Source organism: Natator depressus, chromosome 3 (assembly GCF_965152275.1).
Source record: "Natator depressus isolate rNatDep1 chromosome 3, rNatDep2.hap1, whole genome shotgun sequence".
NCBI lineage: Eukaryota > Metazoa > Chordata > Testudines > Cheloniidae > Natator > Natator depressus.
In genome coordinates, this window is record NC_134236.1 from 151,358,871 (window position 1) to 151,385,319 (window position 26,449).

Sequence of the window (26,449 nt, forward strand, 5' to 3'; positions counted from 1 at the left end):
CATTGTGATTTTTAAAAAGAAAATTGCTTCCTCAACTTACTGCCTTTGAGTCTGACTTTTACATCATAATCCTTTTCTTGAACAGGAATATTTGATTTGCAAACAGTGTGGGGGTCATAATGTTGTGTAGCAGACTTTGCATGGGATTGTGAAATCTCTACCTCCTAATAAAATAGAGCAGCATTACCCCAATAAACAAGACGCAAAGCACTCTGATTCCCACCATTCCCTCAAGCTCACATATCATGCTAAAAGTGAAAGAGGAGGAACAGGAAAGAATAATACGACCTGAAGGTCTCAGTTTAAGAGCAATCTTCCATTATACTGGATTTTAGAGAGACAAGGTGAGTGAGGTAATATCTTTTATTGGACCAACTTCTGTTGGTGAAAGAAATTTTCGAGCTACACAGAGCTCTTCTTCAGCTCAGCAACACTGCAAACATCATACTGGATTAGCACTTAATTGCATTCAAATTTATTTTCAATAATACAACCTGAATGCTATATACAAAATTAACCTTAATTAAAACTACCGTTACAAAGGGATTTGAATGATAAAAAAGTAATTAATACAATTTGATGAACTTCCCGAAGAGAAAAAAAATCAGACATTTTCCTGAATTTATTCAGAATAACTTCAAATGTTATTCATAGAAGAAACAAGATAGCAACAGAAAAAGTGACAGGCACATCAGAGCCAGTCTGTTATAAAAGCTTTGCTGCTCAGAGGGCCATTTGACTTGAACTAGAGTTTTATCCTGATAGTAAACTTTCGATCTCTTCTTCACAAAGATGGTATTACTGTGTCTAGGTTTTACTAGTTTTATTATCATGAGGTTGTATTCATTTAAAGGAGACTATCAATCTCAATCTGTTCCAACTTACACTAGTTTTACTGCATTGACTTCAGTGGAGTTATTTATGATTTACGTAAGTGAGATATGAATCTGTCACCTCCCCCCCTCCCGAGGTACAACATCTATCTGCACTCATGGCCTGCACATAATGTATTGTTTATTTGTACTCCTTATGGGGTTTGGGTCCCTCCTATTGTAGAGATCTGGCTATCTCTTCATGCTCTAAATCTAAATGAGGGAAGCGGCGCAGGACGTGCAGGCCGCCCTTCCTACAGCCCCCATTGGCCTGGAGCGGCGAACCGCGGCCAGTGGGAGCCGCAATCGGCCAAACCTGCGGACGCTGCAGGTAAACAAACCGGCTCGGCTCGCCAGGGGCTTTCCCTGAACAAGCGGCGTCCCAAGTTTGGGAAACACTGCACTAAATGAACATGAAATCAGATAGGACTCTTTCACTGACTATCCCTATCTTTGTACGTCTATGGGAGTGCAAGTATGTTCTCAGTGGGGTATCCTTGCTTCTTGAGTTTGCTTCCCTTATTAGTCTGACAGAGCCTGAGTCAATTAACGTTCAGGGCCTATTGCAAGTCCTACGTATTCACTTATGCTTTTGTATAGGTGCAAACTGCCAAAGTTGAGTTTCTGTTTTATTTTGGAGAGTTGTGGCACTCTTACTAGTAATAACCCATCACTTCAGTTTGCATTAATGTATGTGCTTGCACATATAGGTATATGCAATTCATGTACTGAAAAATAAATATTTCTTTTTACAGACTGAACACTAAGAGAAGAAAAAATGATCTGGAAAGGCTAAATCTGCCTCTCTCCACAGTGATCTGGAAAATATTCTAAAATTATGCTACGTGAAGGTGTTTAAATTGCTAGGAAAAGTTATTAGGAAGGGGCTATGTCTTTGTGGCTTCCCAAGTTAGGAAACTTGTAGTTCTGGGACCAGGAAAAAGTTAGTTCAGGAATCCTAGTATACAATGTAAGTAGAAATATATCTATTTATAGCAATTCTGAGCACAGGTCAGATAATAGTGCCATCCTTCAATACAGATTCCCCCCAAAATGGGAATAAGTAACACAGACTGTCATCTCTCAGATGAAGTGGAGACAATGGGGCAGACGCATCCACCCAGTCATGCAGCAGTGGGATGTGACTGATATTAAAAGGCATTGAACAAGTGGTAGAAGTCCACTGAAGATCCTTTCAGTGACATTTTATGCAATTGCTTCCTGCAGATACCTCACAACCACTGCCATCACTGGCAGGTAGGAGAATCCTTATTGGCTGCCACAATGCTGTGATTGGAAAAGTACCACAATCACTTCTTTAATCATATTGAAAGATGATGTAACAAATCTGAAGATTTTCTCGAGGATTTGAGATTTGAGGGGAGACAGGGTTTTTAACTTTTTATTAAAGTTGGTCCAGAGCATCTTTACTATTTTTTGGTACATACAACACCTATTTCCATGCTGGTTCAACACTTATTTACAACATTAGAGAATAAATTTCATAGTTATCAAACAACCTCCCAGTATCCACCACCATTTTTCCCCTAACCTACTGACAGACTCTAACACTGTGTGGCTAATTATAACTGGGAGGGCTGGGATAAGGATTCCTCCAAGGTAAGTTACTAATACAGTACAATCACTCAGCAAGATTCAGTTCCAGAACTGATACAAGAATCTGCTGAGCACGTCACCGTGGTGTGTTTCCTCTTTCCTCCTTGTTTTTTAAACTTTATGAAAGCGTTGATCTTTTTTTACCCTCGCAGAGTGTCTGACTGGTTGATTCATTTTATATTTTCTGCTCAAGCTGAGGCAGTCCTGGTCATCACTTTAACAGTAGACATAATCATTACCTCCAGCTGAGGTCTACAGCTTGAAGAAAAGACTAGGGACCAGCAACATACACTGACTTACACTAGGGTCCTCAAGCTGAAAGGCAGCAGTGCAAGTTGCTTGGCCTGCGGAATTCCCCTGGTACCATTTTTAAAAAGCTTCATTTTTAAAAAGAAATTAGCCTTGTTACAGCCCTAAGGTGTTTTATTTAATACTCTACATCTCACCTCAGCCACACACCCCCAACTCTCTCACACTGCCTGACTCCCCTAAGGAGATGCAGTAATTGATAATTAGCATTCCAAAGCCAAGCTTGCATCCTGTGAGCCCGTCATATTTAATTACATTTTAACTATATTCGTCTTCAATAATAGCCCGAACATAATTTAGATAATTATCTCTCACTCTCTTATTCTCTTACTCTGTCTGTCTCACTTAAAGCTCTTTGCAACAAAAATCGCTTCTTCTGCTCAAACACATAAACAGACTCTCAGGCCAAGTGCTTTCATCTCTCCAACAGCAACAGCTGTCACTAGAAAACTCAATGGCTTTGCGCATCCAACAATCGACTCAGGAAAAAAAAATCTTCATGTTTCTTCCTACTTCTTTATTTACTGGGGCAGGTGGGAGAAGAAGAATGGAAGAGGCATTACTATCCAGGCAAATTATAGCCTGTATCTCCTTTATGGCACTTTACCTCTTACAAGGTGTAATGGCTTTTCTCACTGGTTTAAACTCTTGCCTGGTAAGTCATCTGAAAAGGTGCAGTCTTTCTAATATGATTTATTGCACATAAATAATGACCTTTCCCCTTTTTGTGTTTCCCTCCAGAAGAAAGCAAGTTAAGAAAGAGGGAGAAACATATCTGTTACTGAGGTTTTCTAAGGATCCACTGACACTGTGAAGAGCTACTATATGGCAGGATCTACTTACAACACAGTAGTGCTGGACGTGGTTAAAACCCAATTCATTCTTGTAATGTAGAAAGGACTGAACCATACTTCAGAATTATGCTCCAAGCAGGCTAATTCCAAGAGTTTAGCATGACACAAGAACACTTAAAATATGGTTTGGTTCTTGCTACACTGCAAGACCAAACCTATTTTAACTGTGTAAGATACTACCATGTTGTAATGAAGTCTAGCATTATGCTACCTTTCCATAACACAGACAGGGCCCAAGCAACAGCATTAATGCACCTAATTTCTACGGATATCCACTAGCACAAATTCCCCTTTAAAACATGAATGAACACAAATTGAATTTACATCAAACATGGAGTTCTTTCATGGGTCCAGCCTATTTGCAATCTATGGTGCTAAACTGGAAATCCAAATTCTACTTATTCTCATGGAGGCAGGACAGAGGCAAAAGTGCCAGTCGCCAGGCTAGGTAGCAGTAGTGGGGATGGCAGTTTCATATGCTCTTCTAGATGGTCTCTGGGATCACAGGGAACCAGCCTCAAAAATCTGATGAATGAATCAATGATTGTGGCTGAGGTATGTACAAGTAGCTTCTACTGGAGTTGTGGTAATAGGGAGACTTAATGGCAAAAATGGACAATAGGATGAGTAAAAATTTCAAATGGCCTCCTGTCTGTGCACACATAAATCTGATAATTGCATTAACATAAAATTGGCATCAAGCACCCAACTAGTATGTGCAAACTGCCATTTGTAAACACAAAAATGTGTGTACCACACAAAAGACAAGCCCATTGTGTCTACAGCAAGCAATGCAGCATGTTCTGCACAAGTAATATTCATCCTGTATTATAACCAATACTATATCAATTTCTACTATGGAACAACTACAAAATTAATATGGATATGTGTATTAAAAATGCTATGAAAACAGTCATTGCAGTTCAACAGCAGCCAATTTTCAAAGGTTAATAAGTTGGAAGTTTTTCTTTTCCTTTTTAAATACCAAAAGAGACCAAACCATTTTATAGACAAATTGCCTGTAAATTTCCAGTTTATAAAGAAAGCTCATTTTCAGATACAGTGGTGCCAAATAAAATAAAATAAAATAATCCCCAATCTGCCCACCCTGGGAAATCTCTAATTTAGCACTTTAACGTAAGAACAGGGGAGATCCAGCTAGCAGCTGCATGACCACATAAGGCGCCCAAGTTAAGGAACCAGCTCAGTCCTCTTCTCTAGGGGACCAGCAGGGACTGCGTTGGGGCATAGGGAAAGGAGAAAATATTGTAAAGGGACCTGCATAATAAAAGCTAAGGCCATTTTAATTTTATTGTTTTTTCATTAAAGTAAAACTCAGCATCCCTTTTCTCCTCACCTCCCTCAGTTGAGGACTATGAGAGCTTCAGCTCAGATTCCACCCATTTGTGATGTCACCGTTACAGTTTTCCAAAGAGCTTGGCAAAATTCTCCCACAAAAAGAGGACTGTCAAACCTAGCACTTCTAAAGGAGCAATAAGGATGCCAGCTCAAGTAGTTGTTTTCCCTCTGTAACTCTCTTTTCTTAGCCTCTCTTTGGTTAATTTATTTTTAGTAGAGACAAAGCTAAAAGACATCTAATAGTGCATCTTGGTTACATTTATGTTATATTCCTTGATATGATAGTAATGAACAATGAAGAAAAGTAGAGCAAGAGGACTTGAAATGGCAATAGAAGTCTTTGAAGAAAGATACCATGAAATCTCTGAAGTAAATGCAAGAAGAATAAGCACTACACATTAGTCATGGCAATATCTGTCATGTAACTGCAATATGTATTAACAAACAAACATGTTACCCTCTTTATAAGAAGTCCCTTAACTTTAAAATACATAAATACAAATTAATTAAAAACACCAACAAGACTGGCATTCCAGTAAACATTATACATCATTCCTCAGTGGCGCTCCATCCAGGATACCAAAAGATCTATACTCCCTGAAGAGTTACCAATTAGCCTCTCTTTGGATAATTTATTTTTAATACACTTTATCAGACTCATGTATTGAGGCATCTGTCTGTGTTTAAAATACTCTGACAAACAACACAGGAAACAACGTTATTTATAAATGAACATAATATAAAAGCAGTCCACTAATTATCACTGGAGTATCTTTTCATCCAGAGTTCACTATGGCATTGTGAAGTGAATGAGAATTACTTCTGGGGGAATCCTGTGCCAAAAAATTAAAAATTCTGTGCACAATATTTTAAAATTCTGCATATTTTTTGGTCAATATAACACACTATAATCAAGGTGGTTTCAATTATTTTGGTAATTTATTTAAACTACAATACAATGCATGGAGAATGGCAGTGGGGAGCACTGGAAGAAATCCCCAAACTCCCTCTGTCTAATAGTACTGTTGCTAGTTGACCCTTTACTTCTAGTTATTAGTCAACAAATATATGCAGCCATATGCTCAGTGTTAGATCATAGGCAACTGAAGAGCAAGTGAGGGCTGGGGACTCAAAGTCACAATTTATATTGGCTACTGAGCATCTCCAAAAAGGTCAATAACAAACAGTTCATGGAGCACATTTTGATAGGAAATTTTTTCAGTCCAAAAATTTAGACCAGCTCTAATCACTAAAGAACCACAAGTATTTATAAGGCCATACTGTCCTTTACAATAATGCTCCTTTACACCACTCTAGCAATGTAAAGGGGACTTAAAATTTGTACACTTGTTTTATACTCCTGGGGGAATTCACAAAGACAATGGGAACAATTCACTACATTCTGCTCTGCCTGAGGGAACAGAGCCTGCCCCACGCCTACCTCTTCAGAAACACTGCCAAGCCCTGCCCCTACACACTGAGCATGCCGCAATAGTGAGCGAGAGGGACAGTGTCCCTCTCTCTCTCTCTCTCTCACAAGTATGACTGCCCAGCTCCTCCCCCCATGGTGATTTATGTCTCTACCAGCTGCTCTGGGTGCCCAAACTGACCTGCCTGCACTGCCAGGGAAGCGGTACATGACTGCTCTTGTGGCTTCCCTTTGCTTTCCTGTCAGAAGTAATTTTTCTGCGAAACACAGAAATCTGTGGGGACCATGAATTCTACGCACGTGAAGCAGAATTCCCCCAGGAGTAGAGAATGATGTGGGATGAGATGTTAATGCACTCTGGACCTGGCCTAAAAAACTGACAATACTGGACCCACACTTCTTCAAATTTTTACTTTTCTGCACATAGACTTACTGGATCCCAGGATACAAGTGTTGTGTGCTACATTATTTACATTTGAGGCTTCAAAACCAGAGGGTAATCACAAAACAGACAACCTAATTTTGGCATTCTGTCCAATATGAACTGGGCTTTCTAAGATTAAGTTACTGTGAGCATTTCCTTATGGAGAAAAGCTTCTGACAATCCCCCAAAAGGTTTTTATTCTGAATATTTTTCCCCTGTGGAAGACATGCAATCCTGTAAGCATTTGCACACGGATTTGAAGCTATAACTTCTACATGAATTAAACAAAACAAAACAAAAACATCCCCAACTGTTAACAAGGGATCTTTTAATGAACTGATATAAAGTTTTACAATGTGTGATTTATCGTAGTCATAAAACACCAGCTTGATAATGCATATTTATTACAATAAAAAGACTGACTTATGAAAGAGATTTAACGAAGTCTATACTGACTTCCTGACATCTTTAAATGCCGCAAATGAAAAAAATACATCTCTTTTTAACGTAATCTCTCCTTTCACAACTTCAGTGTAATATACAATAAAATAATGAATATTACAATAAAATATTTTTTTAAATGCAGCAAAGAATGTTTTATAAAATAGTCAAAGTAGAGCAACAGTAAAACAGAACCAGGTCACTATGGGGCAGATTTTCAAAGATATTCAGACACCTAAAGATGCTGATAGATGCCTGGTGGGATTTTTCAAAAGTGCCAGTGAGAGTTAGGCACCTAATCTGCTTAGGAGCTTTTAAATATCTAGCCCGGTGTTCATCTGCATCTTTAGACACCTAAATACCTTTGAAAATCTGGCCCTAAAACCTACGGTTCCTGATTATGTAACTTTGTTAAACAAAACACTGGGAGTCAAATTTTCCAATATTGCCTCAAAACTTATGCACACAAAACATACGTATATACACCCACTTGGGTGTCTGCAAACCCAAACATATAGAGTGAGTATCCATCTGATTGGCACACCCCTGGTGCACACAAATTCTTGCAGGCAGAAAATTTGCAAGCACAATTTTGGAGGGTAAGCAGATCCCATATTGAACATTTTGTTGTATATATTTATTTCCACTATTTTGATGGATTGTGTATCTGTAGCCCATGGTTGTTCATGTAACCATTAAAAGTAATGAAGGGCTTTAATAAGATCATAATATATGCAGTAACACAATGAATGAACAGGGTGCTGCTTATGACTTTTCATCCAACCCCCACTGTGTGACCAAATCTTGATTATTTAACTTTTCAGATAACTAGAACAGAAAAGTTGATTGACAGAAAATTAAATAAATAACATTTTGGTGTGTGAGATAGAATCATGTTCCCTATTAATCAGTTCCTTTGTGGTGTGCAGGGTAACATGATATTTATCACTCTATTCTCACACACTCCTTTGGGGTGTCATTTCATGGCCTACCCATAAAAACTTCACATTTACAGGAACTGGCCCTCTATTACTGTCGATAACATCTAATCGACATGTCAAACTCCAAGGAATGTAGTAAATTGTAGCATCACCTCAAAGATGAAAATAAACTGGTAAAAAGGTAAATCAACATCTGTCTCTCTGTAACAACATACAAACATGCTAGAGATTGATAATTAAGGGAGAAAATTCTTCTTCCACTATTCTCACCACACCGAATTAGCTATTAACCTGATCTTTGGAAACAAGGCCACTCAGCTTGTAATTCAGTTTTGTGCAATTTGAACAGCAAAAACACTGACCCAAGTTCATAGTGATTCAAATTTGAACTATTTTAGACATGAAATATGGCTGTCCAAAAAAATGAGTGCAATTTTTGGTTTGCATCATGTCAGAGAGCAGGGAGATGATAGGTTATCTCTGTATGATTCTGGTGAGACTAAACTTTGAATACTCATTCAACTCCCTGCACCTCAACACCAAAAAGATATAGACAAATTGGAGGGAGTTCAGAGAAGATGACAAAAATGATTTAGAGGCTGGAGGGATTGATTTATGAAGAAAGATTAAAAACTAAATATTAGCTAAACTTGTACAACTAAGGTGGTGGGAGAGACAGAATGACTGTCTATAAATATGCTATTTGAAGAGTGTGAAATTCAAGAAAGGAGAGTAATTGTTTAGTGTGATATAGGGGAAGCAATTAAGTGAAATTAGATAGGCACATTCAGACTGAATATCAGGAAGGATTACTAATGGTAGAAATCTACTAAATTGGGGAGTAGTTACCATCAGAAAGGGGTGAAAGCCCTGTCACTTGAGTCATAGGAAATTGTACTGACTGAATATAACTCTAGCAAATATACTGTAGGGAACAATCCTGCAGCAGCCCCCAAGGGATGAACTTGAAGACCTAATAATTCTGCTCCATCTCGTATTTCTATGATTCATGTATTTAATTTTTCCGGTACAAACTTTACTTGGAATGAATCAATAGTTTAATATTGTGAATGCGTTATAACATTTTGTGCCAGCCAGGTGGTGTTTTCAATGCTATAAAAACTACACATGATTTGGTCAGCCAAGGCAAAATTGTGATTTTTCAAGGGTGTAATGAAATTAGATCCTGCATGTCAGCAATCTAATTAGGACAAATCTTTACGGAAGAGAACAGAAATGCCACCTTTAGCAGAAGATACATTAACCTTCGACTTGGTTTGTGTCTGTACAAGTGATTCTAACAGTCACTGTGGTTTAATGGCCACTTCTATAACAAAGGGCAGCTGCAAACACTAGCGGCACCAGGCATTTGAAGAGCAACCTATCACCTAGTTTGTGAACATTCAGACAGTTTCTATTAATTAGATAGCTAAATGACTATCTTATACAACAATCAACTCCACAGCAAATAAACACTACCACCAAATAAAAATTGCAACATTAGGTAGGCCTTCCGTTACACCACAGGGTAATCAACCCTCTCTCATAGGGAATGCCTGATGTTTGGATTATTATTTTGTGGTAACAATTATAATGGCGTTGGTTATGGGGGTATGTGTATTTATTTATATTCAGATGAAAAATATTTATTTTCAGAATACCACAGCTCAGCAAAAGCAGTCTCTCAAGATATGGTTGGCCATGAGATGCCTTACAGATCCAAATTTAGCCAAAATGTCATTATTTAAAATATACAACCACGAAATGGAAGAAGAAAAGAAAAAAGTGTATTCATGAAAAAAGCCAATGATATAAAAAGACTTTTTAGGTCCCATCCAGGCCATTGTCCCAGGGATCAATGCAGGATTGTTTCTATTATATTTTCTAGTGTTTTGTCCAGTGTAGTTTTGAAGATATAAGAGCAGGAACTCCATTCAGTACTTTTCCAAGCATTCAAATATGGGCAGGCAGTCACCAGTACTCTCCAACCCCTGTTCCACCAACTGTGAGTGTGCCCTTGACAAGGGGATGGGAAGCTGTATTAATGGAAATGGTGTGTTCAGGTTTCAGGTGCATAGGTTTCAGTAACACGTAGATTAGTTTAGCAGCCTATTAGTATTTGTTAGGTTCACCAGAGTTGGCAATAGTTGTACAAGGTTTAGCAGACATCTCCAGAGCTGCTCGAGGCTGGGAGCGAAACTGAAATGTGGTATGTTAAAGGTGCAACATACAAGTCAGTAAGATTCATATATTCACAGACTTTAAGGCCACAAGGGTCCACTGGGATTGTTTAGTCTGATCTACTTTATAGCACAGGTCATAGAAGTTCCTTGAATCTCCAGTATGATGTCATGATAAGTCCATGAGTCTAAGTTATTGTAATGTACATACTTAGGGGCCATGTGATGGGGCGCCTGCCCTGCACTGGCCCTGATAGGGTTAAAACCCAGCCTGAAGGGCTGCAAGGAACAGCCAATTAGGGCAGTGGCTAGCACCATGAACAGGGCTGCTAGGGCTTGCAGGCCCAAGGCCCTGGGAGGAGGGTGAAGGAGCCAAAGGCAGGAGCCAAAGGTGCTCGGGCTGTGGGGAAGTGGCCCAGAGAATTGAGACAGACTGCTGGAGAAAGAAAGGAGGGGCAGCGGGAAACTGTTGTTTGCTGGGGCCCAGAGTAGTGGGTGGGCCTGGGCCTTGGTCTCCCCCGCCACCGGTGAAGAAGTGGCCAGGCTATGGACTGCCAAGCCACTGTGAGGAGCGGCTAGACTGTTGCAGAAGGAGTCCCCCGGAAGAGGGGAACCCGGATTGTGACATGGCCGGAGGGCTGTGATACAAAGCAGAGGCAGTGAGACTGGAACTGCAGTGGGTCTGCAAGCGGAGACGAGGACGGGAGAGCCACCACCACTGGAGGGCACACCCGCTGACCAGCGCTAATTCCCGAAATGGCCAGCAGGAGGCGCCAGTGTGGTGAGACAGGCCAGAAGGTGGTATAGGTCCCTGAGGCTCCTTTACAGTATCTTATCCACTATCTCTAGATTTGGTCCTATGACTGTATTAAACAGTAAGGCAGGTGCAAAAAAACATAGCATCGTGGAATATTAAATTGATGGACAGTTGTGCCCTCTACAAAGCAAGCCCTAATCGAAAAAAGAATTTCTATAAAGAAATATTATTTGCACTATAACTACAAACAAGAAATCCTGGACTAATGTACAATTCCATTTATTTTCTTTTTACACACAATTTATTGTAAGAATATTACAAATGTTTGATCAAACTGGAGATTGTCAATCACTAGCTATAGAGAAAAGGAAAACTAGAAAACTTTCTAGTTCAGAAAAATAGATCATGTGAGTCCCACGTAAGAGGAAAGGGTAGCTTAAGTGAAAGGACACCACCACAATAGAGGAAAGTCACAGAGGTATGGTACAGCAAGTCAACTAAGTTATGAAAACCAAGAGTATAGTTTTGAATTGGCTTTGGCTAAGGAGCCATCAACAATGATGGAAGATGGCAAAAATATCTTGTTTCGAGTAATAAGAGAATAATCTGGCTGCCACACTGTGGCATTCCTGAAGTTGGAAAAGTAAGGATTTAAAAAAAACCCCATAATGAGGTAATTGCAATAGTTGAAATGAGAGGTAATTAAGACATGAATATAGATTTCTTGTCAGGACTGAGTAAGGATAAAATCTGGTAATATTCAGGAGATGGCAACAAGCAGACTAAAGCAGGAAAGATACGGAAGTATAAAAAGGGAAAAATCAAGGGTCCAGGGCTGGGTCCAAGTTTTCTAATTTTGGGAGTAAAGTTAAAGTCTGAGGCACAGCAGAATCAGATACACTGAACAAACAGGATACTCTTTCTCCGTAGGAAAAAAAAAAAAAGGCAACACATTTTTTAAAGCCAATTTATCCAGAATAAATGAGTCAAGCATCTAATGGCTTTTAGTCAGAGATGGCCACCATTGGAATAACCACAGAAATTAATGATTTAAAAATGTCTGAGATACTAACTTCCTTACCAAAAAAAAAAATCTTCCATAACAAAAATATAGAAAAGAACATTGACAATGAGGAAGTGATTAGACATTATAAAAATAGCTATTAATAAAATGCAATTAGGAAATATGTAGAAAGTTTGAACACATACAGAACTGATTAATTTACACTAAGGCCCCATTTACACCTCAACTGACAATGAGAATCAGATCCATAAAAGTCTGGGTAGTCTATATCTTAAGCTATTAAGCAAGTTAGCAAATAAACTTACTACACACTGCTAGAAATCAGTTTTGAAAACTAGTGAAAAAACTGGGAAGTACCAAGAAATTGGAGAAAAGCATATCTAGTACTAATCTTCAAAAAAAGAAAGGATTCCAATTTCTGTCTTCAGTAAACAAGGGTAATGGGTGTGGTGGGCAAGGCCCCCTTACTCCCAAATGATTTCTGGGTGTTGAAATGGTCTGTTGGGGCCGCTGACAGCTGATGTAAATTGCCCCATTTTATGTCGGGGAGCATCCTAGTGCCAAAACGTCTCCCCAAGTAGAGGCACGCACAGGTGGCTTAAAACCACCATTTTCCAAATCTCTCAAACTGTGCCAAGTGCTCTTTGGCCACAACTCAGTATTTGGGCCTAAGTGTCCAATTAAAAAAGCTAGAATTTGACATTTCAGTTCATTGAGCCCATACAGAGTATTGTTCATAAACACTCTATAGAACAAGAATTATTCTCCAGAATTATTCAGTGAATATTTCTGAAAAATGATGAATTGAAGATCATAATCTGTTTATGGACAATTTACAAAATGAAGAGACAAAATTCATTTTCTACATTTTTCTATAGCAATTATTCACTCAGATTTCTGATATATTACTCCTAAAAATTAATTCCACTTGGCCTGGAGAAAAACACTATCACACAGATTGGAAACTGGCAAAAAGAAGGTAAACAAACAGTAAATGGCAAAATCTCAAGAATGGAAAAGGTTTCTTATGGAGTACCCCAGGGATCCATGTTTTCTCTGACCTTGTTGATGATCATGGGGTGGGCTTTAACAGCATGTTAAGGAAGCTCACAGATTACATCAGTTTGGGAGGAGATGCCAGTACCAGTGATGATCAATATAATACATCTATGGAAAAAATAATGCCACACATATATGTTTCCTGGGAAGGAACAGTGATACCAAAAGAAAACCAGGGGCTTGTCTACACAGCAAGTTACTGTGCAGAAGCATTTCTTTGCTCTTGAAAATGATTTGGTTGCAATTACAATCCATGTCTTGGTTGCATATAAAGAGATCACATCATATAATGGCTCCACACTGCACACTTTGAATATTGCACTCACTCTGGACACCTTGTTAATAAAGATATACTAGTAAACTGGAGAATGCTTACAGAAGAACAACAAAAATGTGGAGCTGGAGGGTTAGATTTTTGAGGAAAGATTTAAATATGCATAGCCTGCCAGAGATGACTCAACAGTGGAACATGGTAACCGCTAGAAATATCTGAAAGAGAGAGGAGATATTATTTAGTATGATCTATGGGAGTATAACTAGAAGTAATGGAATGAAGTTAAGAAAGTAAAAAACTTACAGAAGGCAAATTGTATTAGATGACAGAAAAGTCTCTGAATGAGAACTAATGAAAATACCAACACTTAAACACATTTAAAGTAAGTTGGCCACTGAAAATAATTCCTACATCTTGAAAGACAAAATCAGTGAAAAATCCTGGGCCATAGTCTGATTTTAGTTTAGTTTTGAAAGACATAATTGCTGCCTGCTCATAAAGTGACCTATGAGTCTAATCTGGCTAGCACCATACCCACGAGACTTAGAAGATGTATTCATAATTTATTGTCATCTTCAAAATACTGAGCTGTACATGCCAAAAAGAGTTACGTATCCCACAAAAAATATGTAAAGCTCTACCTGACTGGGTTTCCCAAATATTAGACTGGCTACAGGCTAATATAAAAGGGAAAGAAGTATTCATGATGCAATTTACAAGAAATGTACAATTCCTTCCACCTCCAGATCACAAAGTACACCTCTATGAATTTCATATTTCTCCACAGGAGTGGTCTGTCCAGGTGGCCATATCAGTTTCTCAACATCTTAATTCTTTAATATCTGCAGAAATGGCCATATATTAAATTTCTCTGCTTTGCACCATTTCTTCAATATCCTTAAATATCTTTACCAAACTAGGCATTAAGATCTTAACTACATTAAACCTCTGAGTAACATCTACAGAATGTTGATTTTAAATATAAGCCTATTCTCTAATGGCCCAGAACTGTGCAATGAGCAATCCTGAGAGTGATAAAGAATTAATCCAGTACTGTAAACCAGAAGAGGTTGAGTGCAGCAACACATTCAGCTGGGAGGGTGAGTCTTTCGCCCTCATTAGCTGATTAAGAAGCAAAATTGAGAGGATTAAATATTGAGGGGAAAGTTTTTAAAAAAAATCTCATACATCTTATTTTCATAACCATGGAAGAAGATCTAAATAATTAGAGTGAGAGCTCATACAGCAAAAAAAGAAAATGATGACTACAATAAGCTCAAAGTATTCTAAAATAGATCATTTCCGTACTCCAGCATTTGTTGCACAGAATATATAATGTTTTGAAAAGCCTGAGAGACTGCTAACAACTAAGTCAGAATCTCTCTGTTTAACGACAGATCAGCTGTACATCTGGCAGTCAGTGCATTAATCTTCCCTTCTCTAATGAACTGTGCATGCCACTGGCCATGATCTCTTGTGTGTCAGCACAAGTCATTTCTGCTTTCATATAGTTCTAACTCTTAGGTTATATTGATAAAATGGGAAGCTGTCTGGCAACAATGTGACATCTATAGCTCCAATGGACATCACTGTGGGAACGCTATATCCATTTCTGCTGAATTTGAACTAGATAAGAATCAGTCAAATATTGGACTGATTAAAACATCAGGATATTTCTTTATTTCTGCAGTAGCTTCTGATGTAAGTTTTTGTAAAATCTAAATTTTAATTCAGAAAAAAATCTACTTTAACCAAATTAAGCAAATTCTAAAAGGGTGTATATGTGTGTGTGTGTGTGTATATATATATATATATATAAACTATTTATTTATTTAGGAATTTTTAACAAGCTTACAAATTCTTGCCATGTAAATATCAAAAACAAAACAATCATTACAACAGTTGTTTTTGTTTAAAGAAACATTATATAGGGATACAGTCATCAGATCTTTCTATTTAATGGGGTGTTACCACATTACAAAGTGAGCACCATTATGACACATATGTCACTTCAGGGATTTTATTGAGTGAAATCTCAATATACACATATTAACAAAGCAGGCATGTCTATCAAATATTATTATTCAAAAAAATTGACAGATGTGTTGGGTTTTTTAAGGTGAATGTACTATGTCTGAGTATTGAATAAAAATAACTAAATATTTAAGTATCAATGTCTGTTTTGCTCGGTACATAGTTAGTGTATTAATTTTTCCATAACCACAACCTCCCATATTTTTTGAACCATTCCTCTATAGTTGTACTATTTTTCTCTTTCCTATGAGAGGCTACCAATAGTTGACCGGTTACTAGCAGATGAAAGTAATTTTTCATTTCCTCGTCACCATTTCCACTAGCAAGCCCAAAGAAGATTACCAAAGGATCATTCGGTAATAAATATCCAACAATTTGTGATATTTGGTTACGGATTGCATCCCAGTACTCTGTAATGACTGGACATTTCCACTATATATGCATTAATTCTCCTCTTTCACCACAATTTCTCCAACATGCATTCCCATTCAATCTCTCTCTCTATATATATATTTAACCTAACTGGTGTGAGGTACCACTGAATCAGAATCTTATTATTTTATTGTGCTATCTATTAAAGTTAGCTTTCCGTATAAAAAAGAAATTTTTTTAGAAATTTCTCTCTCTAGAAAGCTAAGAAATATAATGCCTGACTCAAAAGTACTGGAATCGGCGAGAATGGGCCAGTTGTAGTTAGTTTTGCTCTCTAATTAAGTTGGAAAATTTTCTCTACTGAATAGCTAGTCAACCGTGAGTGCCCATGATTCTCCCAATCTTTGAAGCTTTCTGGTTTGTGATACGGGTTAAGATGTGGATTATTAGCGGTAGGTGTCATTGGCAAAGGAAAAGAACTGATCTTATTTCTATCCCAAACCTACAAAGTAGCCTTTGTTAAAGGATGTGTGTAAATGATGTGTGGGCATGATTTTTTTTATTAATCCATACTAGCATAGTGATATTTACACTGCCACAATTTTCTTGTTCTATGAAGACCCAGTGTTTGGCTGGGTTAGCGCATTCCAACTCCACTTCTGCTTAGAGCTGGCTGGCTTGGTAGTACCATAGAATATTTGGAAAAGCTAGTCCCCCATGTTTAATGGGTCTGTAAAGGGGAGATATTTGTCATTAAATGTGCTATTGTAATGTTACCCAATTACAGAAACAGATTTAATCAGTCGACAAACATATGTGTTTCTATATAGTTTCAGAACAGCCAATATTTTCAGCTGAAATTAGACCACTTTCACCATCTTCCAAAGCTCTGGAAGCTTTACATGTATAACTGAGATTGTTTGATATGATTATGCACTCAAATGTCGAGAAATGTCAATGGTAAGGTTATATTTGCAACTCTAACCATGCCAAAGAGAATCATGGCATACTCATGGTTAACTAGCTATTCGGGAAAGAAACTTTTCTAACTTAATTAGAGAGCAAACTGACTATAACTGGCCCACTCTCCCCTGGTACCAGTATTTTCAAGTCAAGCATTATGTTTCTCAGCTTTCTTGAAAAGCTTTTTTATACAAAAAACTCAAACAAAGCCATATATCCTCCTGAAGTACTTCCAACAGCCTAAGACATACATGAGTAGCATCTTGTAATACCATTCATTCTTGCGTACTTTGCTTTCATTGTCATAATGGTCCAGTGTATCTTTATTGAGTTACACTTAAAATTCTCTTCTCTCTACAGTATTACATTTTAATAATTTACAGTTACAATGTATATGCTTATGCAACCTTAACTACGGCTGCTGCTGCTACATCTGCTAAAATAATCTAATCTAAAGAGAAAACAGGTTAAATCAAGAAGTGAAAAAAAAAAACCCAGTATGAAGAGATATTATGCCCCTTGAAAGGCTTTTTAACATTTTGATCTTCACTGTGGATATTTCAATTTCACAAGCCTCATAATTTACATTGCTTAACATTTACAAATATCAAAAGAACAAAACAGAAGATAAAAGGTTGTAGGCTATATTTTCCAAAAGATCTACTTATATTGCAAATGTAAAAGCATCAATTATACCTTTAAACGGATGTGTGCAAGTTGCATTTAGGAGTGCTTTTAATTCTCTTCAGGTGACATTTAGTAGTAAAACTACTGTAACCCAAAAGAAGAAAGTAGAAATACGTGTGGGGAGGAGAGGCTGGGAACTGTCTATTTAAACAAATTACATATTTCAACCTTTCCCAACTGTGATTAGTCATTGAGTACCCAAATTTAGTTGAGGCTTCTGCATACATAATTATGATTTATTTAAAAGCACTCGTGGTAATAGTTTGTTCTCCATCACCTACGAATGAAGTTACTGAGGGAGACATTTGATTCTGAAATTGGAAAATGTTTTACTCATTATGATATGTAGTAAAGATAATCAGAAGGAGGAGACCCACACCCCCTTTTTTTTTTGCGCTAAGAGGGCAGTCAGACATTGGGTTATTTAAACTTTCAGGAGAAGAAGTTTCATAGACAGAAATTTGGCAAACTATACTTGATAAATATGAAAAGTTAAAAGTTGATTTGGTTGGGGGGGACTGTTTACATTTTGATATCCCTATAATTAACTTATCAGCCTCTGAATTAATAAAATCAGGTTTTCACATTGTACTGATTTTCCTTTAGTCACAGAGACACTTGACTGAGTGAAGCGGACACCAAGCTGTAAAAAGTGCAAAGAGGAGAAGCCAAAGATAATCCTGTGGTTAAAGCACAGAACTAGGAATGAGAAGATCACGGACTTTCTGTGAGAAATGGGGTACGTCAGAACCTCAGGGTACTTCAGCATGCCCATCTATAAAATGCAGATGATAATATTTACATACCTGACAATGATACTGTGAAGCTTAAGTCATTTAACAACTGTAAAGTAACTTGAGGTCTTCAGATGGAAGGTGGTAGAAATGGGCAAGTACTGTGTTCTAGTGAGAGAAGAGCAGTGATCAGGATGCAACTCTCTGTGTTAAGTTTTCTTCATCTATTTCTGGAAAAATCCCCATGTTACTTCACATATGTATCTGAGCACCAAATATGGGGTCATGTTCTTTAGGCTAACAGAAAAGTATGACTATTCTATATACTTGAGATATAGCCAAGAATTTCTGAATTCTTTTCAACATATTTAAAAAATAAAATCACATTGATATGAAAGACTACAGCAGTCAAATAGCTATCTTTCCATAAAAACTGACAAAAGTTAGTTCATTAATAAACATCCATACTTATTTCAGGTCAGTAATAACATAAAACATACTTTTTTTGAGGGAATAAATATAATTTTAAAAATATTCAGGAAGACTCTCCTAGATACCACTTTTGTTAGGGACCAATTAGTGTATGAAACTCATAATTTTATACAGTGAAAGATTAACCTCTTTGCTCTTTTTCAATGAACGATCTTTATTAGCCTCATGTTTGAGAATCTATTGCTCTTTAAAGGAAATGAGACCCTCAAATTTGAGATTTCTTGTTATATCTAAAATTTTCCCAGAATTACAGTTTGTAGATTAAATAAGCCATTTTCTTTGTGATAAAGGGAAAATGTTGCCTGGATGCATCAAGATTCTAACTTCCTCCATAGAAGGCTTTGGCTCTTTCATTTGGCCAAATCCAACAGTCCTTTACCCAGGTCAAGCTCCCAGAGAATTCAAGAGTTTTGCCTGTATAAAGATGGCAGTACTGACAAAGGTTAAAAATCACGGTCCTAACCCTGCAGTGTCTACTCATACAATATTTCAGACTTCTGTGAGCGTTTTGCCTGAGTAAAGATTGGAGAATCAGTCTCCATATTTGTTGAAAATGGACACCTCTTCTGCTCTGTGCCTGCACTGAACATATTTTAATAAAAGATAGTTACCTTTTCCATAACTGGTGTTCTTCGAGTTGTGTTGCTCATGTCTATTCCACAATAGGTGTGCGTGCTCACCACGTGCACTGGTGCCGGAAGTTTTCCCCCTAGCAGTACCCGTGGGGGGGAGTGCCCCAGCAACCCCTGGAGCGGTGCCTCCATGGCGCGGTATAAGGGGAGCTGTGTGCTTCCCCCACCCTCAGTTCTTTCTTGCCAAACAACTCCAACATAGGGGAAGGAGGGTGGGATGTGGAATAGACATGAGCAACACATCTTGAAGAACACCAATTATGGAAAAGGTAACTGTCTTTTCTTCTTCGAGTGATTGCTCATGTCTATTCCACAATAGGTGATTCCAAGCTATATCTGTTGGAGGTGGGTAGGAGTTCACAAAAATTCTCGGGGTGGTGTACAGCCCTGCCGAACCCGGCGTCATCCCTGGTTTGGGAGATGATCGTATAGTGCGAGGTGAACGTGTGAACCGAGGACCACGTGGCAGCCTTACAAATGTCCTGGATGGGGATGTGGGTCAAGAAGGCAGCCGACGAGGCTTGCGCTTGAGTCAAGTGCGCTTTCACAATCGGTGGCAGGGGGATACTTGCCAAATCATAACAGGTACGGATGCATGAAGTGATCCGGTTGGAGAACCACTGAGTGGAGACCGACCGACCTCTCATGCGCTCAGTCGAGGCGATGAATAGTTGCGAGGACTTTCTGAATGGCTTGGTCCGCTCGAGATAGAAAGCCAGCGCCAGTCGCACATCGAACATGTGGAGACGGCACTCCTCACTGAATGCGTGGGGCTTGGGGCAAAGGACCGGTAGAAAAATGTCTTGACCCATGTGATAGGTGGAGACCACCTTCGGGAGGAACGCAGGGTGTGGGCGGAGCTGGACCGTGTCCTTATGAAAAACCGTGTATGGAGGCTCAGAGATCAGGGCCCTGAGCTCCAAGAACCGCCTGGCCGACATGATCCCGCCACCAGGAAGGCCAGCTTCCACGAGAGGTGGGACTAGGAACAAGTGCCTAGCGGCTCAAACGGGGGCCCCGTGAGATGGCCCAACACCAGATTCAGGTCCCACTGCGGGACCCGGGGCCTAACATACAGAAAAAGACGGTCCAACCCTTGAGGAACCGGCCAATCATAGCATGGGAGAATACCATGTGACCCTGCACCAGCGGATGGAAGGCTGATATGGCCGCCAGGTGCACCTTGACTGATGAGGGTGCCAGGCCCTGGGCTCTAAGGTGGAGAAGGTAGTCCAGGATAAGCTGGATTGGGGCGGCCACTGGAGAAACGCCCCGCTCATCCGCCCATCTGGAGAACCGAGACCACTTTGCCAAGTAGGCGCGTTGCGTGGAGGGCTGCCTGCTTTCTAGGAGGACGCGTTGAACTCCTTCTGAGCACGTCCTTTCCTCCCTACCTAACCACTGAGCAGCCATGCCGTGAGGTGGAGAGCTGCTAGGTTGGGGTGGAAGAGGCAGCCCCAGTCCTGGGAGAGCAGGTCCAGGCGAAACGGCAATGGCCACAGTGGAGCAACCGCCAGGCCCACGAGGGTCCCGTACCAATGTTGCCTGGGCCATGCTGGGGCAATCAGGAGGACCCAGGCCTTGTCCATCTTTACTTTCTCCAGTCCTTGCTGATCAGTGGGAATGGGGGTAAGGCATAGAGAAACTGGCCTGACCAGGACAGGAGGAAGGCATCAGAGATAGCGCCCTGTCCCAGTTCCCCCCTGGAGCAGAATCTGGGACAGCGCCGATTCTGCCGAGTCGCGAACAGGTCCACCTGCGGAGTCCCCCACACTCTGAAAAGAAGCCTGTGAGCCACTTCTGGGTGGAGAGACCACTTGTGCTGAGAGAAGTCCCTGCTCAAGCAATCCGCCCGTGCACCCGGTAGATGGAAGGCCTTTAGGCAGATCGCGTCAGCTGTACAGAAATCCCACAGCCTGAGGGCTTCGCAGCAGAGGATCGGGCCCCACCTTGCCTGTTGATATAGAACATCGAGGCTGTGTTGTCCGTGAAGACCCTGACCACTCTGCCCTCTACGCGCGAGTGGAAGGCCACGCACGCCAGCCGTACTGCCCTGAGTTCCTTGACATTTATTTGTAGGGTCAGATCCTGAGCTGACCACAGACCTTGGGTCTGAACGTTCCCCACAAGGGCCCCCCAACCCAGGTCCAGGGCATCGAACACCAGTTCCAGTGACAGGGCCGTGTCCCTGAATGGGACCCCTTGGAGCATGTTGCTTGGGGCGGACCACCACCGTACGGAGGCAATCTCCGAGTCAGGTAAGGTGAGGACTTTGTCCATCCTGTCCCTGGCCTGGGAGAACTCCGAGGCCAACCAGGGCTGGAGGGGCCTCATCCTGAGTCTGGCGTGACAGACCACGTACGTGCACGCCGACATGTGACCCAAGAGCTGGAGGCACGCTCTGGCTGTTGTCACCAGGAACCTTGTGGCCGTGTCAATGAGCCCCTTCAGGGTCTCGAACCTGTCCGGTGGGAGGGAGGCTCTGGCCGACAAGGCATCCAGGAGCGCCCCGATAAACACTATGCGTTGAACCGGGACTAACGTGGACTTGGAGTTGTTTACCAACAGGCCCAAAGCGGTATACGTGGACAGGAGGAGCGTCACATGATCCCTTGCCTGCGGCTGGGAGCTGCCCTTGACCAGCCAATCGTCCAGAGAGGGAAAGATCTGGACCCCCTCGGCACCTGAGGTAGGGCGCTACCACCGACATACATTTTGTAAATACCTTGGAGGCAGTGGACAGGCCAAATGGGAGGACCGTAAATTGGTAGTGTTCCTGCCCCACCACAAAACGGAGGAAGCGTCTGTGCCCCTTGAATATATGAATGTGGAAGTATACGTCCTATAGATCGAGGGCAGTGTACTAGTCCCCGGGATCCAGGGAGCGGATGATGGAGGCCAGGGAGACCATGCGGAACTTGAGCTTCACCATGTACTGGTTCAGACCTCACAGGTCCAGGACAGGCCTGAATCCCCCTTTGGCCTTCGGGATAAGGAAATAGCGGGAGTAGTACCCCTTGTCTTTGAACTCCCTGGGTATCTCTTCCACAGCTCCTAGGCCCAGGAGCCGCCCCACCTCCTGCTCGAGCAGAGCTTTGTGCGAGGGGTCCCCCAGGAGGGACGGGGGCGTGGGATGGTTGGGTGGGGAAGAAGTACACTGGAGGTTGTAGCCCTGGGAGATGGTGTTGAAGACCCATCAGTCCGAGGTCAGCTGCAACCGCTCTGGGAGGAAAGCACACAACGGATTGGAGAAGGGAACTTTATTGAGAGTGCATCCCTGATGAGAACTGGCAGGGCGCCCCCGAGTGTCCTGTCAAAACCGCTTTTTCCCCGCCTGCTTGCCCTGGGAGGACCCAGGTTGGGGGACAGGCTGAGACTGCCTCTGAGGGCGCCTCTTATAGTTCCGCGACTTCTTATAGGCGGCCTTGTATTTCAGGTGGGTGGCCTGAGTGGGAGTCTGCTGCAGCTTTAACTTAGATTTAGCCAGAGCTGGAACACAGAGACCCAGGGTCTGGAGGGTCGTGCGGGAGTCTTTCATGCCATGCAGCCTTGTATCCCTTTGTTCCACAAACAGAGCTTTGCTGTCAAATGGGAAATCCTTCATGGAGGTCTGTGCCTCATTGGACAGCCCAGAGAGCGGGAACCACGACGCCCTTGTCATGGATGCCGCGGAGGTCGTGGACTGCGCAGCCGTGTCTGTTGCATCCAAAGCTGCCTGTAGGGTTGCCCTGGCAGCCACTGTACCCTCCTCCACCAGCGCTTTGAACTCCTTCCTATTGCGCTCCTGGAGTGAGTCCTTGAACTTGGGCAGGGAGCCCCACAGATTGAACTCATACCGGCCCAGGAGAGCCTGGTGGTTTGCCACTCGTACCTGGTGGTTTGCCACTCAAGAATGAATAAATTTTTCTTCCAAAAGAGTCCAGCCTCCATGAGTCTTTATTTTTCGGCGTAGGGGCTGGCTGACCCTGCCGTTCACTGTGGTTGACTGACTCAACCACAAGGGAGTTGGGCGCTGGGTGGGTGTATAAGTACTTGTGTCCCTTGGCAGGTACAAACTAGTTGTGTTCCACCCTCTTAGAGATGGGGGCCAACGAGGCCGGTGTTTGCCACAGGGCATTTGAAATTTTTGCCACCCCCTCATGGAGAGGCAAGGCTACCTTGCCCGGTGCCAAAGAGGACAGCACATTAAACAGGGAGTCCGAGGGCTCCTCCATCTCCTCTGCCTGGAGATGAAGGCTTGATGCCACCCTTTTTAAGAGTTTTTGGTGGGCCCTAAAGTCCTCCTGCGGGAAGGAAGAGGGTGAGGCCATAATCACCTCATCTGGGGAGGCCAAGGAGGCCGGTGCGGTACTCTGGGTGTCCACCGGCACCAGAGGGTCCACCACCTGGTGGGTCTCCAGGCATGGTGCCAGGGATGTACGTCCCACCGACTCCTTCCTCGGAGGTCTGGAGAGGGAGGCCGATGGTTCTTCTGAGGCTCCGGCCACCGGGGGCTGTGTCAGAGGTCACGGTGCCCACTGGTACCATTGGGCCGGCCACTGGGCCTGGTGCCCCTGCACCTGCTGCAGCACCAGCGGAGCCAGTTGTTCAGCCTGGCTGGCATAGCCCATCAATGGACGACTACGAATGGAGGCCGCGCTGACGTACGACCTGCCACTGTCCCTGGACCAGGAGGAGCGGCAATGCCTGAAGCGACGTCGACCACGGAACCATGATCGTGACATGGAGGACTGGTACTGTCGGTAACAGCTGCTCTGCGATTGGCTCTGACGGGTGTACCTGCAACGGCAGGACACCGGCGATCGACGCCCGGGGCTGTGGAGGCGATGCCTTGGCGGGGTCTTGGAGAGGGATTCCGAGTGGGAATGGCGCCAACATCCATGCCATGACTGGCTACAATAACCCCTCTGAGACAAGGACCATTGGCGACGTCTGCCTCGGTCCCGTCGGTATTCGCTCCTTGAGGTGGAGCGGTGCCGGGAGTCTCGGTCAGACGGAACCCAACCAGTCTGGTGGGAGTCGAGGGCAATCCACGTGGACTTTGCCCTGAACGGTCGCTGGGTGGCCAACGAAGTCGGGAACATTCCCTCGACCGAGACCAGTACCGAGCCGGGGTGACTGCTGAGATCCCAGCAGCAGCTTGCCTCTGGAGCGTGGAGCTGACATCGGCAGTGCTCCTGGTAGTGTCATGGACATAACATCCCAGGCAGCCTGCAGGGCCTCAGGCGTGGAGGGCGTCCGGACATCTGGGGAGGCCTGCTCAGAATGGGCCGGGCTACTCCATTCGACCTGAGTCGGAGACCTAGAGGCCGGTGGGGATTGAGGACTGCCCGACATGGGTCTAGCCTCTGTCCTGGGTTTACTTAGGTGCTGCTGCGAAGAAGGCATCCTTCTAGCTTTCTTGGCATGCCCCGTGGATGGGAAGCAGTGTCAACTGGTCGATGGCGCCGGAAGGTCGCTGCGCACTGATACCGTGGTACCCAGTGCCGACTCGGAGAGGCGGGCTGGAGTCGGGGTCAGCGCTGACTCCATCAGAATGGCCCGGAGCCTAATGTCCCCTTCTCTCTTGGTCTGAGGCTTAAACAACTTGCATATCTTGCAACGATCGCTGATATGGGCTTCTCCCAAACAGCGCAGACAGTTCGCATGCGGGTCACTCCTTGGCATAGATCGCCTACAAGTGTTGCACGACTTAAAACCTGGGGTGTGGGGCATGCCCTGGCTCAGGTGCTCTAACTAACTGAACTAACTAAACAGCTAACTAACTACAGGTACCAACACTGAATGAACAAGCAGGGCTGGGGACGAGCTACAGAAAAGCTGGAGCAGAATAGTTCCGACACACCTTCACTGGCGGCAAGAAGGAACTGAGGGTGGGGAGGGCATGCAGCTCCCCTTATTCCACGCCATGGAGGCGTCACTCCAGGGGTCGCTGGGGCGCTCCCCCCTTATGGGTACTCCTAGGGGAAAAACTTCTGGCACCTCTGCACATGGCGAGCACGCACACCTATTGTGGAATACACATGAGCGATCACCTGAAGAAGAACCTAATTTATTTTTCACCATATATATTATATATTGAGATTTATTTTAGTGGTCTCTGTATCTGAGGTCTGAATGACTCAACATCTTGGTCTCTCAGCCTTTCACCTTTGCATTTCTTATCGCAGCCATTGCATAAATCAAAGATATCACAGAATAAGTGAAATGATCTAAAATGCTGAGAAGTCTTCCCTCAGACATACAGCATCAGAAAGCAGGTTGGATAAAATCCAATGACTTTTTTTAAGTGGGGGAAAGCTTTTATAAATTTAAATAGGATTTTTTAGATTGAAGTTAAACACATTTTCTTTGTAAAAATAAACCTATTTAAAATTTAATATGAAATTATGACAATCTATGTTAAGGCATAATTTTACCTCAGTCTATTAAAATTATTTAAATTGAATAAATATGTAAGATTCAAGTAGTACATGTTTGTTGCTGAAGTTTTAAAGAAAGTCAAACCACTGCGCTGGAGGAAGTCATTGTCTAAGCACCTGGAACCAGAGTTTGTTGAAGAGCTAAACCAGCTTTTGACAATAGTAGCTACTTCTACAGTGAAGAGAGAATATTTTTTTCATTTCAGCTCATAGTTGAGAAACCAATTGGGACTAGGCAATAAAGCTTGTTCTTCTCTTTCCATCTATGAATAAAAATGAGGTTTGAGAGGATGCAATCTACTAATTCTAAAATCTTGAAGGACATGGTGACTAGAAATAATCAGTTCAATTCACTATCTACTGATAACGCTTCTTTTGTTTAATAAATCAGTTAGTTTTAAAAGCAAATCATGTTTTGATAAACTTGCTTTTTCCCTCTTATGTATCACACATGTGTAATTTAGTTTTACTTATTTAATTAAAAAAAAGTTTAAAATTCTGTTTTTGTGCATTTTTAATTGAATTTAAATTTCCATCCAAATGCAGCCTGACACAAATCATGATTAAAAAAAA

The 26,449-nt window shown here is 42.0% G+C and overlaps 1 protein-coding gene and 1 long non-coding RNA gene across 3 annotated transcripts in view; one reads left to right on the plus strand and one right to left on the minus strand.

Moving 5' to 3' along the window:
• Positions 1–26,449, minus strand: part of BTBD9 (BTB domain containing 9) — a 290,025-nt gene that overhangs the window by 37,724 nt on the left and 225,852 nt on the right. The window lies entirely within an intron of this gene.
• The window catches only part of LOC141985202 (uncharacterized), a 59,574-nt gene that overhangs the window by 8,112 nt on the left and 25,013 nt on the right, over positions 1–26,449 (plus strand). Inside the window, exon 2 of the long non-coding RNA XR_012638888.1 lies at positions 18,203–18,335. This is a non-coding gene — a long non-coding RNA (uncharacterized LOC141985202). The remainder of the gene's footprint in view (positions 1–18,202; positions 18,336–26,449) is intronic.